At 31.0% G+C, this 12,891-nt stretch overlaps 1 long non-coding RNA gene across 1 annotated transcript; it reads left to right on the top strand.

Moving 5' to 3' along the window:
- Positions 1-263: 263 nt before the first annotated feature.
- On the top strand, positions 264-3,268 carry LOC134715197 (uncharacterized). The gene is made up of 4 exons (XR_010106631.1): positions 264-329; positions 826-893; positions 1,406-1,465; positions 2,034-3,268. It is a non-coding gene; the product is annotated as an uncharacterized LOC134715197 (long non-coding RNA).
- Positions 3,269-12,891: the final 9,623 nt, after the last annotated feature.

The raw sequence follows: 12,891 nt of genomic DNA, 5'->3' as shown, positions 1-12,891 counted from the left end.
CAACTAATAAAAAAATCATGCCTGTAAGACTAAACAATCAATCCGTACACATCCCACATACAAAGGATTTAGTGTAAAGACGTCATAAACAGTCTGAGAAAAACATGACCTTGTGCAATGCCATGGATTTTATATGAAGCTAGATTTTTAAGCAAGACAAAATTTTGTTTTTTACATCATTCATATCCTATTTGCCAAAAATAAATCCAGAACATTTTTTTTTGTAACTGAATATGTAGGTCAGATTATTTGTTTAAACATTACAGATTAGCTTTTGGTTTGTCCATAAGGATTGAGACTGGAAATGGCAATTGAATCAGACTTTTAAAGTAAGTTTTGATCATTAATTTCTAAACTTAAATAATGTAAAATGTGAATTTGCGTGAGGTATAATGTTTTTGACCTGTCTGTCCTGTCCATCAACCTGTTTCTTGTCATTACAACAGAATTTTATAAAACAAGGTAGTTCGTACACAATACTTTGTAGTTGAGCATGTAAACAAGAAATTTTGAATGTTTTCCCCCTAGGAGTAATGTTATGCCCCTCTGGACTTAAATTAAGGCCTATACTGCTGTAACAGTTTCAATACAAGTCCTCGGAACTGCACAACAGAATTTCATGGATCTTTGAAGTTAATGAGGACAGTTTATAGCATATCCACAAGATATCAGTTGACTTTTTTTCTATCAATACAAGCACAATAGATTTCTTTAACAAGTATGTGTTATTAGTAGACTGTTTTGTGAAAGATATCTATAGTATTTAAATTGACCTGTAAAAGGAATATTTCATACACGTATATTGCTTTAATTATTTGTTTATAGGCTGATGTGAGGACTGATTTCATGGTGTTGGAAGTAAGAACTGGCGATCTTATACTGCTAACATATTGGTAGATATACCCAAATTTTTATCCTCCACGTAACACATATCTCAGACAATTTCTATAATGGTGGACAATCAACTTTTTTAAAAGAGTTATGCCCTATGGAAATATAAAATAAGTGCAACAAGTGGAACTATATTCTTTTATTTTAATGTAAAAGTGTTTGATGTCAATTTTAATAACGGTTCAGGTATCATGAAGATTGAATTTCATGGAGATATTCAGCTCCAGAGGAAAGGGGTACATAATTGTCCAAAATAGTAAAGGTACTGTCAAGCTTTGAAACAAAAATTGTTTTTGACTTTTTTTCTATTTATCAAGATTCAAACTAAATATCAAATGAATTTCTTAAGTAATTATGAACCACAAACTTAAATGTTCAAAGTATAATTTTTTATCAACCAACTTTCTATCAAATATCCACAGAAATCAAAGTTTTCCTCAATCTCAATGAAAATCATTTAATCTGTAGATTTTTTGAAGAGTAGATATATAACTGATTCAACTTTGTATTACAGGTTAGCATCACAGCTTGTCCTTTTGCATACTGCCTGGAGTAGAATTTGGATCTTTTTGAGGTGAAAAAATATATATTTGTCCACTAGAAGAGGGTGGTAATGGGGATACCTTTATAACCAATAATGGTAAAAATTATTACTGAATGACGTTTACTGAAACTTTGGAGCATGCAATAAAATGTAAAGTTTTAGATGATGAAAAAATTTAACAAATTTTGACGAATCAAGTTAGTTTTTTTCCAAAAAAATAACGGTAACGATCAGTGATTGTTTGATGCTAGCAGTAGCCAATAAAGACTGTTTGACGCCTGATGGTAAAGGGCATTACTACCCTCATACAAATTTTGTTAATTGATGTAATCTTATTGACAGTTTGAATTTCTATAAATCTTTATTATTTACAATTATATTTCATTTTTATATTTTCTACTGCAGCCTTTATAGATGCAAATCAGATCTTTTAATGTTAAGAAGGTTTGTAGTTCTATTTAACTTCTTTCTCTAATACCATTTTTAAAAGAAAAATTACCACTCAATTATTTAAACATTACCTAATTCATATACTTTAACATTACTTGAAATTACTATGGCTTGTCTAGAAATGAATATGATTTTATTTCTTTTACAGGTGCCCTTGTGTGGTCAATCCAATGGACAATAACAATCGTGCAGACCAGATATATATTGCTTTTTTTGTATAATAAATTCTTTAAATGATAATTCTGAAAGCCAAATGATTCATTTTTTTATGCTGTTACTTTTTCTATTTACTGTATATTAATAAAAAAAAAGGTTTTTAATGCTGTTATTCATTTGGCTCAAATGTAGTATACAGATATTTAGTTCCAGATTTTGATATATGTATTCCTATGCAAATAAAAACTTGTATTATAGTTATAAAAATAGTTGATTAATATTATTTGATGAAATGGAAAATTATAATTGTAATGGTTGACAATTTGATAGAATAGAATAGTCTTTTATGATTGACTGGTAGACAGATCAACAGATTGACAAGTCAACAGATGCCTATATTAAGGAAACTCACTTGTCATGTTTTGGAACTTTGGTAAGGCAGCAACCATTTGATTTTCGGGGGGGGGGGCTATGTTTTTTTGGGGAAAAAAAAGTTTGTTTCCAGTTTTTGGAGAAAAAAATAATTTGTTTTTGATATTGAAAAAAAAATATTTTTGTTTCACCCTAGGCTGCCACTATATGTAAGCTAAACTTGAAAGAAAAAAATTGTTTACGGCTTGTCGCGGGAAAAAAAGATAAAAAACATAGCCCCCCCGAAAATCAAATGGTTGCTGCCTAAGTTTTTCTGAATCCTCTGGTCTTATCCATTTGAATGCCATAACAAATTTTGCCCGGTGACCCCCATTTTTCTTTTTATAATTTTTTTACATGTATAATGTTAAGCTGTCTGTTAAAGTCTTATATAATTTTAATTCATTTTTGAGGACTTAAACTTGTCAATGATACAGCTATGAAAAGTCATTAAAGAACATTTTCCCGCCAAAATTTCAATGGCTAATATATCAAAACAGCATGGTGACCTATGTATTTTTTTTGTTGCTCTTTGGATTCCTTTATTAATCCCCTATCGATATAAACTAGTCTTTTGAAACAGAGAAGCGAGTTCCCTTAAAATAATGCCTTTCTTTTTAAGTAACAATATAAGGCACTTAATTAAACATTAATAGAGCATTTCCTCAACCCTTAAACTCACTATCATCCTTTACTTTAACCCTACTTTAACCCTAACCCTCACCCTTAATCTAACTCTAAAGGAAGTTTGCTGCTCAGTTTCAAAATAAATTACTTTCCATAAAACTAGTATATATTGATAAGAGATTAATTGAGGAATCAAAAAAGCAACAAAAAAATAAAGGGATCAATGTGCTTGTTTTCAAGATATTAGCCATTGGAATTTTTGCAAGAAAATGTTCTCTTGATTTTTCATAGCTTTATCATTGACCAGTTAAAGTTCTCAAAAACTTTTTAAAAATATATTAGATTTTATAAGACTTTTACAAGTGGCTTATAATTATACATGTGATAGATTTATAAAAAGAAAAAGGGAGTAACATGGGCAAATTTTTTTAATGGATAAAACCAGAGGATTTTGAAAATCTGACTAAAATTCCAAAAAAAGACAAACAAACATCCTTAATCATAATCCTTACACTAGCTGTCCTAACCCATAGATGTAATATACCTATATACTAGTATACATCTATATGCATGGGTATTAACTCTATGCCTACCCCTAGCCTTACCACTAGTCCTTGAAACTTGTCGGCCTATGTAGGTAGACAATTATTTGTAAAAGTCAATTTGTCGACCAACAATTTTGTTAATGTTAAGTTGTTGAGCTGTGAATGTAGACAATTTTTTAAAAGTAAACTTGTTGTTTTCTTGTGAATTTAAACATTTTTTCAAGATTCTACTGTTAACTTGATGACAGTGTATCACATATTTAACAAAAGAAGATAGTCAGCAAGGAACTACATATCTGTATACTCCAGGTTATCCATTTATTTTCCAATGACTATAAATTCACAGATTTTTCATACATTTTTTTTTAATAAAAATTGCTACACCAATATAGATTTCACAAAAATAAAATTATATTGTAAATTTCGATAGCATGATTTATTTTAAACATGTCTTTAAATAACAATTATTTGTTCTTTTTGTCCAATGTTTAACATTACCAAGCAATAAATACTTCGAAATTTGGTTTGAATTTACAGTAAAAATATGTTTTCATTATTTATATATCCATGATACTATTGCTTTTTTTTTTTTTTTAAATATACATGTTTTGAGCTTGTAACTAAATAGAAAACTCAATTAGCATAGTTAGAAGGATAGCTTCAGAAACATATGTATGTGTGTGCTCAGATAGAATGTAATACTACTATCCGTAAAATAATTCATTATTTTATCACTTGTATGATTTTTTAATATTATTAGAATTTACTATTTTGCTTTTTGTCTAAACAATAGTACTTGGGACAGGGGAGATAATTAGTGTTGATCATCTCCCCTACACAATGACACAAACTCACTTAAGTAAATTTCCTTATTATATTTAGAACAGGAAAGGTATATCTTGAAGAATAATAACTTGCTCATGCACCTTAAAGAGAAGCATATAAGGACTTGAGTATATAAATAGTGTGGTGCACAGTGTATAGAACCAAAAGAAATTTTGAAAAACATAGCAAATAATATTTATTTTTACAATATACAATGTGTTTGTTGTGCAAACATTAAAGGTAGTGAAATGGGCATAATGATGACATCTATTAATTTATAATATACGAGCTTAGTAGAAATGCCCTGCTATATTTATATCTTTTCTATTTTAAGTATCATATTACTTGGAAATATTGTTAACAGCATTTATAATAAGAAAAGTATTACTGTATTTATATAATATAAGTTGATTGGCATATGATATCTATACCTTTTGTATTTTGATATTTCCTGGGCTATTTTCTATATCACTAATTTTTTTAAACATTATACACAGATGATGACAGAAAAATGGAACATAACAATAAAAAAAGACAATATACATGTATCAAAATAACATTTCTCTGTGCTAAGGGAAGCAACTCATATTAATATGTTACATACACTTTCATATGAAAAACATCCACTTTTTATCCTTTCATTTATGATATATTCTGAAATTGATTTGATATTGATATTCGAAACAATTTGTGCAAACAGCAGCTAGTACTGAACACATACAGAAAAATTTTATGCATACTTTAATTGAATTCATCATCTAATATTTTTGCTCTTGATTTTAAGGGAAGCAACTCCAGCTTAAAATGATTTCAAATTATACATATTTATATTACAGATTTATTTTAAATGAGAATTTCACAATTAATATATTAAAACCACCACTCATGCAATGATGTAAAAGAACAAACACTAAAAAAGAGAGAAATATTTCTATAAAAACTTAAAACAACCTCAGATCTCAGAATGAATAATCGAGTTAATATATATTCTTTGTATGTTTATAACACAGGCACTTGTCTCAGAAAAAAAAATCCTATATACCTTTTTAAAACACAAGGTACTTAACTTGCATTTTAGAAAAATGTTGGGTGGTGACGAAGTTCCGTTGTATGCCGCTTTATAGGCTGTCAACCCCACTAAAGCTTGTTATATCGTAAATCTAAATTGATTTATCTATACAATGGTGTATAACATGCCTACATTTGTTGTCGGAATCATCCGTAGCAATCCTACCAAAGTATGTCAATCGTTATAATTTTGCAAACCGCTGAAGAATTGGCAATAAACGCGTCATGCTCCTTGTATATCTCGGTTTCCGATTGGTCAATTCTATGGGAAAGTCTAAATGATTCTCGGGTTACCTGATCTTGTTTCATTTCATACGTAAAGTTAAGAGAGAGTCTGAAAGACATTGACGTCATTGGAAAATTTGTAACTTTTTTTTAATAAATCATTTACTGCGGCCGTTTATTGCCAATTCTTCAGCGGTTTGCAAAATTATTACGATTGACATACTTTGGTAGGATTGCTACGGATGATTCTGACAACAAATGTAGGCATGTTATACACCATTGTATAGATAAATCAATTTAGATTTACGATATAACAAGCTTTAGTGGGGTTGACAGCCTATAAAGCGGCATAGAACGAAACTTCGTCAGCACCTAACATTTTTCTAAAATGCAAGTTAAGTACCTTGTGTTATAATAAGGTATATAGGAATTTTTTTTTTCTGAGACAAATGCCTGTGGTTTATAATCTTGTATGAATATTGTTAGTGCTTCATAAGCCTCTAAAGGCTGGCTGATATGGTATACTATTGCTAATGTATTGAAATGTAATTGTAATTTCATGTATATTGTATCAGGTTGCACTTTAAATAAAATAAAGTCTAAATCTAAATCTATACAATGTTTAATTTGTGCCTCGAGAACTGTGTACACAAAGATTTGGGCTGATGGTTATATATTGCCAATTTTTAAATCTGGTGATCCATCTAATTATAGAGGTATAACAATTACTAGTATCATTGGTGAACTTTTTACAGCTTTTATATTAATGCTAGCAAGACAAATCTTTGTATGGCTTGCTTGCTTTGCTTGTATCAATGTTTGCTCAATCATGACAATTAAGATAGGTGGGGCTCCAGCTTGTATACATCATACTTAAATTTTATTGGACGTTATGTTTGAGGTAAAGGACACTAAATTTTAAAACATCACAAGATGACAAATATAAAGCGCAATTGTAGAAATAGAAGCCAAAACTTTTTTTTTGTTTTTTCTCGAAGATATGCATTTTTTTATTATTCAACTTAAAAGACTGTCGTCAAGTACTTTAAGTAAAAAAAACTATTCGAACACACCTACTACATAAGTATTTCATTAGACCCATATATTTCATCTTTTAGTACTGTGATTTTTTATGTTATAAAGTCAACCTGTGGCTTTGCTATATAAAAATGATAGAATCTGAAGCGAGATGATGTATCAAATATTCTTGCTTTGTACGTTTTCAAGACAAAATATTTATCTCAAAACACACCATAACAAAGAAGGTGCACTTGATTTTCTAATAAAAGAGATAAATTAGGTAGGAGGGGAAATGACTAATTCATCCCTTTTATTTAATATGTCCATTGTTATTGAATATTGCGCATTTTGGATTAATTTTTGCTTGTAAACCTTCAAACTGATTATTCTTTGTTTATAGAGATGGCGATAAATGCTTTCTGTAATGTTTACCATAATTTTTTTTAAAGTGAATAGAAACAAATAAAATAACAATTTTCTTCTCAAATACGAAGTGTTTTATTGTAAAAACAACCATTTGCATAAGTTTTCAATTTATCTATTACATAGTTAGGCAGAACAATTAGATATCAAGTTGCCGACATGGTTATCTATCAAGTTGGATGAAGAAAAAGCATAACCTTCATTTTTTTAAAACTTAATACGGACGGAGAACATATCAATCTATAAGTTTAGTTATTTCCGTGTCTGTCCTTCCATTATGTGACTCAACAAAAAAAATCAAAACATTGGTACTAGTAACAATTGTATCAAAAAGAGAAAATCAAGTGAACCTTCTTATGCTAGGGTGTGTTTGAGATGAATATTTTGTCTTAAAAATATACAAAGAAAGAACATTTGATACATCAACTCGCTTCAGATTCTATCATTTTTATATAGCAATGCATATCTTCGAGAGAAAAAAAACACCTATTTTTTGGCTTTCATTTATTATTGCGCTTTATATTTATCATCCAGTGATGTTTTAAAATTTAGTGTCATTTACCTCAAACATAATGTCCAATAAAATTTAAGTATGATGTATACAAGCTGAAGCCCGGCCTATCTTAAATGTCATGCTTGAGCAAACATTGATACAAGCAAAGCAAGCAAGCCAAACAAAGATTTGTCTTGCTAGCATTAATGTAAAAGCTGTAATTTAAAGATATCTATAGTATTTGCTGGGATACAATACGGTGGCTAGAATTTCTATGTTACACCTGAACATCTGTAATTAAGGTCTTTCCTTTCTTAAATGGAAAGACCTTACTGTATTTCGTTTGTTTATTATTATTATTAGGTCTTTCCACTTTTCTGTGGAAAGACCTATTGTTTTTCTTCTGATTATTTTTTTTTTTTTTTCTTCCCCCTAATTTTGTTCTTGCGATAAACATTTGTTTCACAATATGTCGCTTAGATATTTGGTATATGATATCGAAAAGTTTATGCCCTTTTGAAATTTACCCTGCGTAAACAAATAATTTTCTTTGTAGGAGTTATCTCCCCAAACACTGTTTTCCTTGTGAGCGCAACTCCTTCGCAACCGTAAAATATGACAAATTTATTTTACAAAATTGCTCATTATATCCTTCGCATGATTTGTCCTATTTTGACCGAAGTGATATGAACGCTCCATATGAGAGTTATTTCCCCTTATGCATTTGATATAAGTGATATGCACTTGTATCTGGTAAACCATAAGTGCTAGATACCTAGGATGTTTTGATTTGAGGTCCTTGGTCCAAAAAAATGAAAATTAGGTCAAGGTCAAAGGTCAAGGTCATATTCTAATTTTTGAATTTGGCTTATTCTCTCTTATTTCCAGAAACGATAAGATAACGACAAATTATTTTACCTAAATTGTTTGTTGCGACATGTCGTTACACGGAAATATTGATTGCAAGGGTACGTTAAACGTAAAAGGGAGTTTTCTCCCCTCTTGTATTAAAAAATACGCGTATGGTGATATAACTCATTAACCAACTATAAATAAGACTTATAGTCTTTTGATTTGAGGTCCTTGGTTTGCGGCCTTGAAATTGAGGTCAAGGTCATAGGTTAATAGGATGTTCTAGATTTTGACCTTCTCTTAATTCATATAAATACATCAAAAAGCCATAGGAACTAATATTATTAACTGATTTTTACTATATCAATATCAAAATAGATCTTTACTAGTGGAAAGACCTTCAATTGTTCTCTGAACAATTGGTTTTTAATTATTATTATTATTAGGTCTTTCCACTTTTCTGTGGAAAGACCTATTGTTTTTCTTCTGATTATTTTTTTTTTTTTTTCTTCCGCCTAATTTTGTTCTTGCGATAAACATTTGTTTCGCAATATGTAGCTTAGATATTTGGTATATGATATCGAACAATTTATGCGCTTTTAAAATTTACCCTGCGTAAAGGAATACTTTTCTTTGTAGGAGTTATCTCCCCAAACACTGTTTTCCTTGTGAGCGCAACTCCTTCGCAACTGTAAAATCTTATGACAAATTTATTTTACAAAATTGCTCGTTATATCCTTTGCATGATTTGTCCTATTTTGACTGAAGTGATATGAACGCTCCATATGAGAGTTATTTCCCCTTATGCATTTAATATAAGTGATATGCATTTCTATCTTGTAAACCATAAGTGCTAGAGACCAAGGATCTTTAGATGGGAGGTCCTTGGTCCAAAAAAATGATAATTAGGTCAAGGTCAAAGGTCAAGGTCATATTTTAATTTTTGAATTTTGCTTCTTTCCACTCATTTTCAGAAACCGTATAAGATATCGACAAATTATTTATTCTGAATTGTTATTTTGCGACATGTGGTAACAAGAAAATTTTGATTACAAGAGTATGTTGAACGTAAAAGGGAGTTTTCTCCCCTTTGGTATTTAAAAATACGTGTATGGTGATATAACTCATTAACCAAACATAATTAAGATCTATGGTCTTTTGATTTGAGGTTCTTGGTTAATGACCTTGAAATTGATCTCAAGGTCATAGCTTAATTTGACGTTCTAGATTTTGACCTTTGCTTTTACCTCATGAGTATACATGAAAAAGCCATAAGACTTTTGGCAAACGGTATCAAACCATTTAACCTTCAAAAAACAACCGGAAGTGATCTTGTGTAAACCGGAAGTAGCTATTTATTGTACTTTATTAATATAAAAGTATATAGAACAAGATATTTTTAGAATCAGTGTCAAGTAAATAGTCAAATATTATCGGAAATAGCATTTTTCAAACAGAAAGTAAGAAATTATCTCCCTTATTTAAAAATATTGTATAGAAATCATATATTTTTGGAATCAGCATACAACAAGCTATCAATTGAGGATCGAAATGACATTTTAAACTTAATTTTACATCTTTCATATTAAAATACTGTTTTTTTTTGGTGGTTCAGAGAACAATTGGTTTTTAATTATTATTATTATTCTTTTTCCTCATCTGTTTTCAAATTAAAAAAGCAAGAAAAGTACACAACATATCCAAATGATCTCTTTGGTACCATGTATTAGGGGTATAATATCTATCTTGCATTAGAATAACCAAGGTCTACTGTTTACCTTATAGGAGTTATCTCCTAATTACAAAAAACAATGTTATCACTACTCCTCATAAACTATAAGACTTAGCGGCAAATGTTTTTTTTTTAAATGTTCATGCCAAAAGTTACAACTTCAAATAACTTTAACCGAAGCGATCCAGTGACCTATTATAGGAGTTATTTCCCCTTGAATATTTAAATTTTCGATATCCATATAAATCTCGTGAACCGTAAGTCATAAAGACTGCGGGTCTTCAAATTTGAGTTCATTGGACCAAAACTTGAAAATGTAGGTCAAGGTCAATGGTCAAGGTCATATTTTAGATTTTCAAAAGTTTTTCATTTCCCTATAACTATTGAACGGTTATAGATACAGAAAATTTAAGCAGTGAAAATGATTGGTACTTCCAGGGGCAACTATTTTACATTATGACTATATTGATTTTACCATCATGTAAGGGACATAACTCCCATTGATGGTTTTTAAAAAGCCATTTTTAGGCAAAACTCTTAAACAAAAGGTCCTTGACCAATACGGTCTTTTGCAATGACCTTGACGAAGGTTACAAGGTCAAAGGTCAAGGTCATCAAATTATGTGGTTTTGGCACTATTTAAACAGTTTTATGTGTGTTTGAATTCCAACCAACCAACCAACCAATCAATCAATCAACCAATCAATCAATCAATGTTTCCGTTTCATGTATTTCATACGGGATCCAATCTCTTTTTTCTCTCGCTTGTTTAACCAACCAACATGTTTAACCAACCAACCAATCAATCAATCAATCAATATAATCAATTAGTGCATGTTTCCGTTTCATGTGTTGAATACGGGATCCTAGATGGTTTTTTTCCGCTTGTTTTAATTGAGCCTATCCAACGTGTTATACCAACATGTTTAAACAACGTGTTAAACAGCCAACCAATCAATCAATCAATTAATCAATGGATGTTTCTGTTTCATGTGTTTCATACGGGATCCAATTTCCTTTTTTTCTCTCGCTTGTTTAACCAACCAACGTGTTTAACCAACATGTTTAACCAACGTGTTTTAGCAAGCAAGCAAGCAACCAATCAATCAATCAATGCACGTTTCCGTTTCATGTGTTGTATACGGGATCCAAGGTTTTTTTCCCGCTTGTTTTAATTGCACCTGTCCCACGTGTTTTGCCAACCAACGTGTTCAACCAACCAACATGTTTATCTAACCAACGTGTTTAACCAACTAACCAATCAATCAATAAATCAATCAATGCATGTTTCCGTTTCATGTGTTTCATACGGGATCCAAAGTTTTTTCCCGCTTGTTTTAATTGAGTCTATTAAACGTGTTTAACCAACCAACGTGTTTAACCAACATGTTTAACCAACGTGTTTAACCAACCAACCAAACAATCAATCAATGCATGTTTCCGTTTCATGTGTTGTATACGGGATCCAAGGTGTTTTTTTCGCATGTTTTAATTGCGCCTGTCCAACGTGTTTTGCCAACCAACATGTTTCACCAACCAACATGTTTAACCAACGTGTTTAACCATCCAACGTGTATAACCAACTAACCAATCAATCAATAAATCAATCAATGCATGTTTCCGTTTCATGTGTTTCATACCGGATCCAAGGTTGTTTTTTTCGCTTGTTTTAATTGAGTCTATTAAACGTGTTTAACCAACCAACGTGTTTAACCAACATGTTTAACCAATGTGTTTAACCAATGTGTTTAACCAACGTGTTTAACCAACCAACCAACCAATCAATCAATGCATGTTTCCGTTTCATGTGTTGTATACGGGATCCAAGGGTTTTTTCTCGCTTGTTTTAATTGCGCATGTCCAACGTGTTTAACCAACCAACATGTTTAACCAACGTGTTTAACCAACTAACCAATCAATCAATCAATCAATGTATGTTTCCGTTTCATGTGTTTCATACGGGATCCAAGTTGTTTTTTTTCGCTTGTTTTAATTGAGTCTATTATACCTGTTTAACCAACAAACGTGTTTAACCAACATGTTTAACCAACGTGTTTTACCAACGTGTTTAACCAACCAATCAATCAATGATCAATGCATGTTTCCGTTTCATGTGTTGTATACGGGATCCAAGGTTTTTTCCCCCGCCTGTTTTAATTGCGCCTGTCCCACGTGTTTGCCAACAAACGTGTTTAACCAACCAACATGTTTAACCAACGTGTTTAATTGACCAACGTGTTAAACCAACCAACCAACCAACCAATCAATCAATGCATGTTTCCGTTTCATGTGTTGTATACGGGATCCAAGGGTTTTTTTCTCGCTTGTTTTAATTGCGCATGTTCAACGTGTTTAACCAACCAACATGTTTAACCAACCAACATGTTTAACCAACCAACATGTTTAACCAACCAACGTGTTTAACCAACTAACCAATCAATCAATCAATCAATCAATGCATGTTTCCGTTTCATGTGTTTCATACGGGATCCAAGGTTTTTTTTTCCGCTTGTTTTAATTGCACCTGTCCAACGTTTTTGCCAACCAACGTGTTTCACCAACCAACCAATCAATCAATGCATGTTTCCGTTTCATGTGTTGTATACGGGCTCCAAGTTTTTTTTCCGCT

This window comes from Mytilus trossulus, chromosome 4 (assembly GCF_036588685.1).
Source record: "Mytilus trossulus isolate FHL-02 chromosome 4, PNRI_Mtr1.1.1.hap1, whole genome shotgun sequence".
Lineage (NCBI taxonomy): Eukaryota > Metazoa > Mollusca > Bivalvia > Mytilida > Mytilidae > Mytilus > Mytilus trossulus.
The sequence above is the reverse complement of the archived record's forward strand: the minus strand, read 5'-3'. Positions and strand labels throughout refer to the sequence as shown.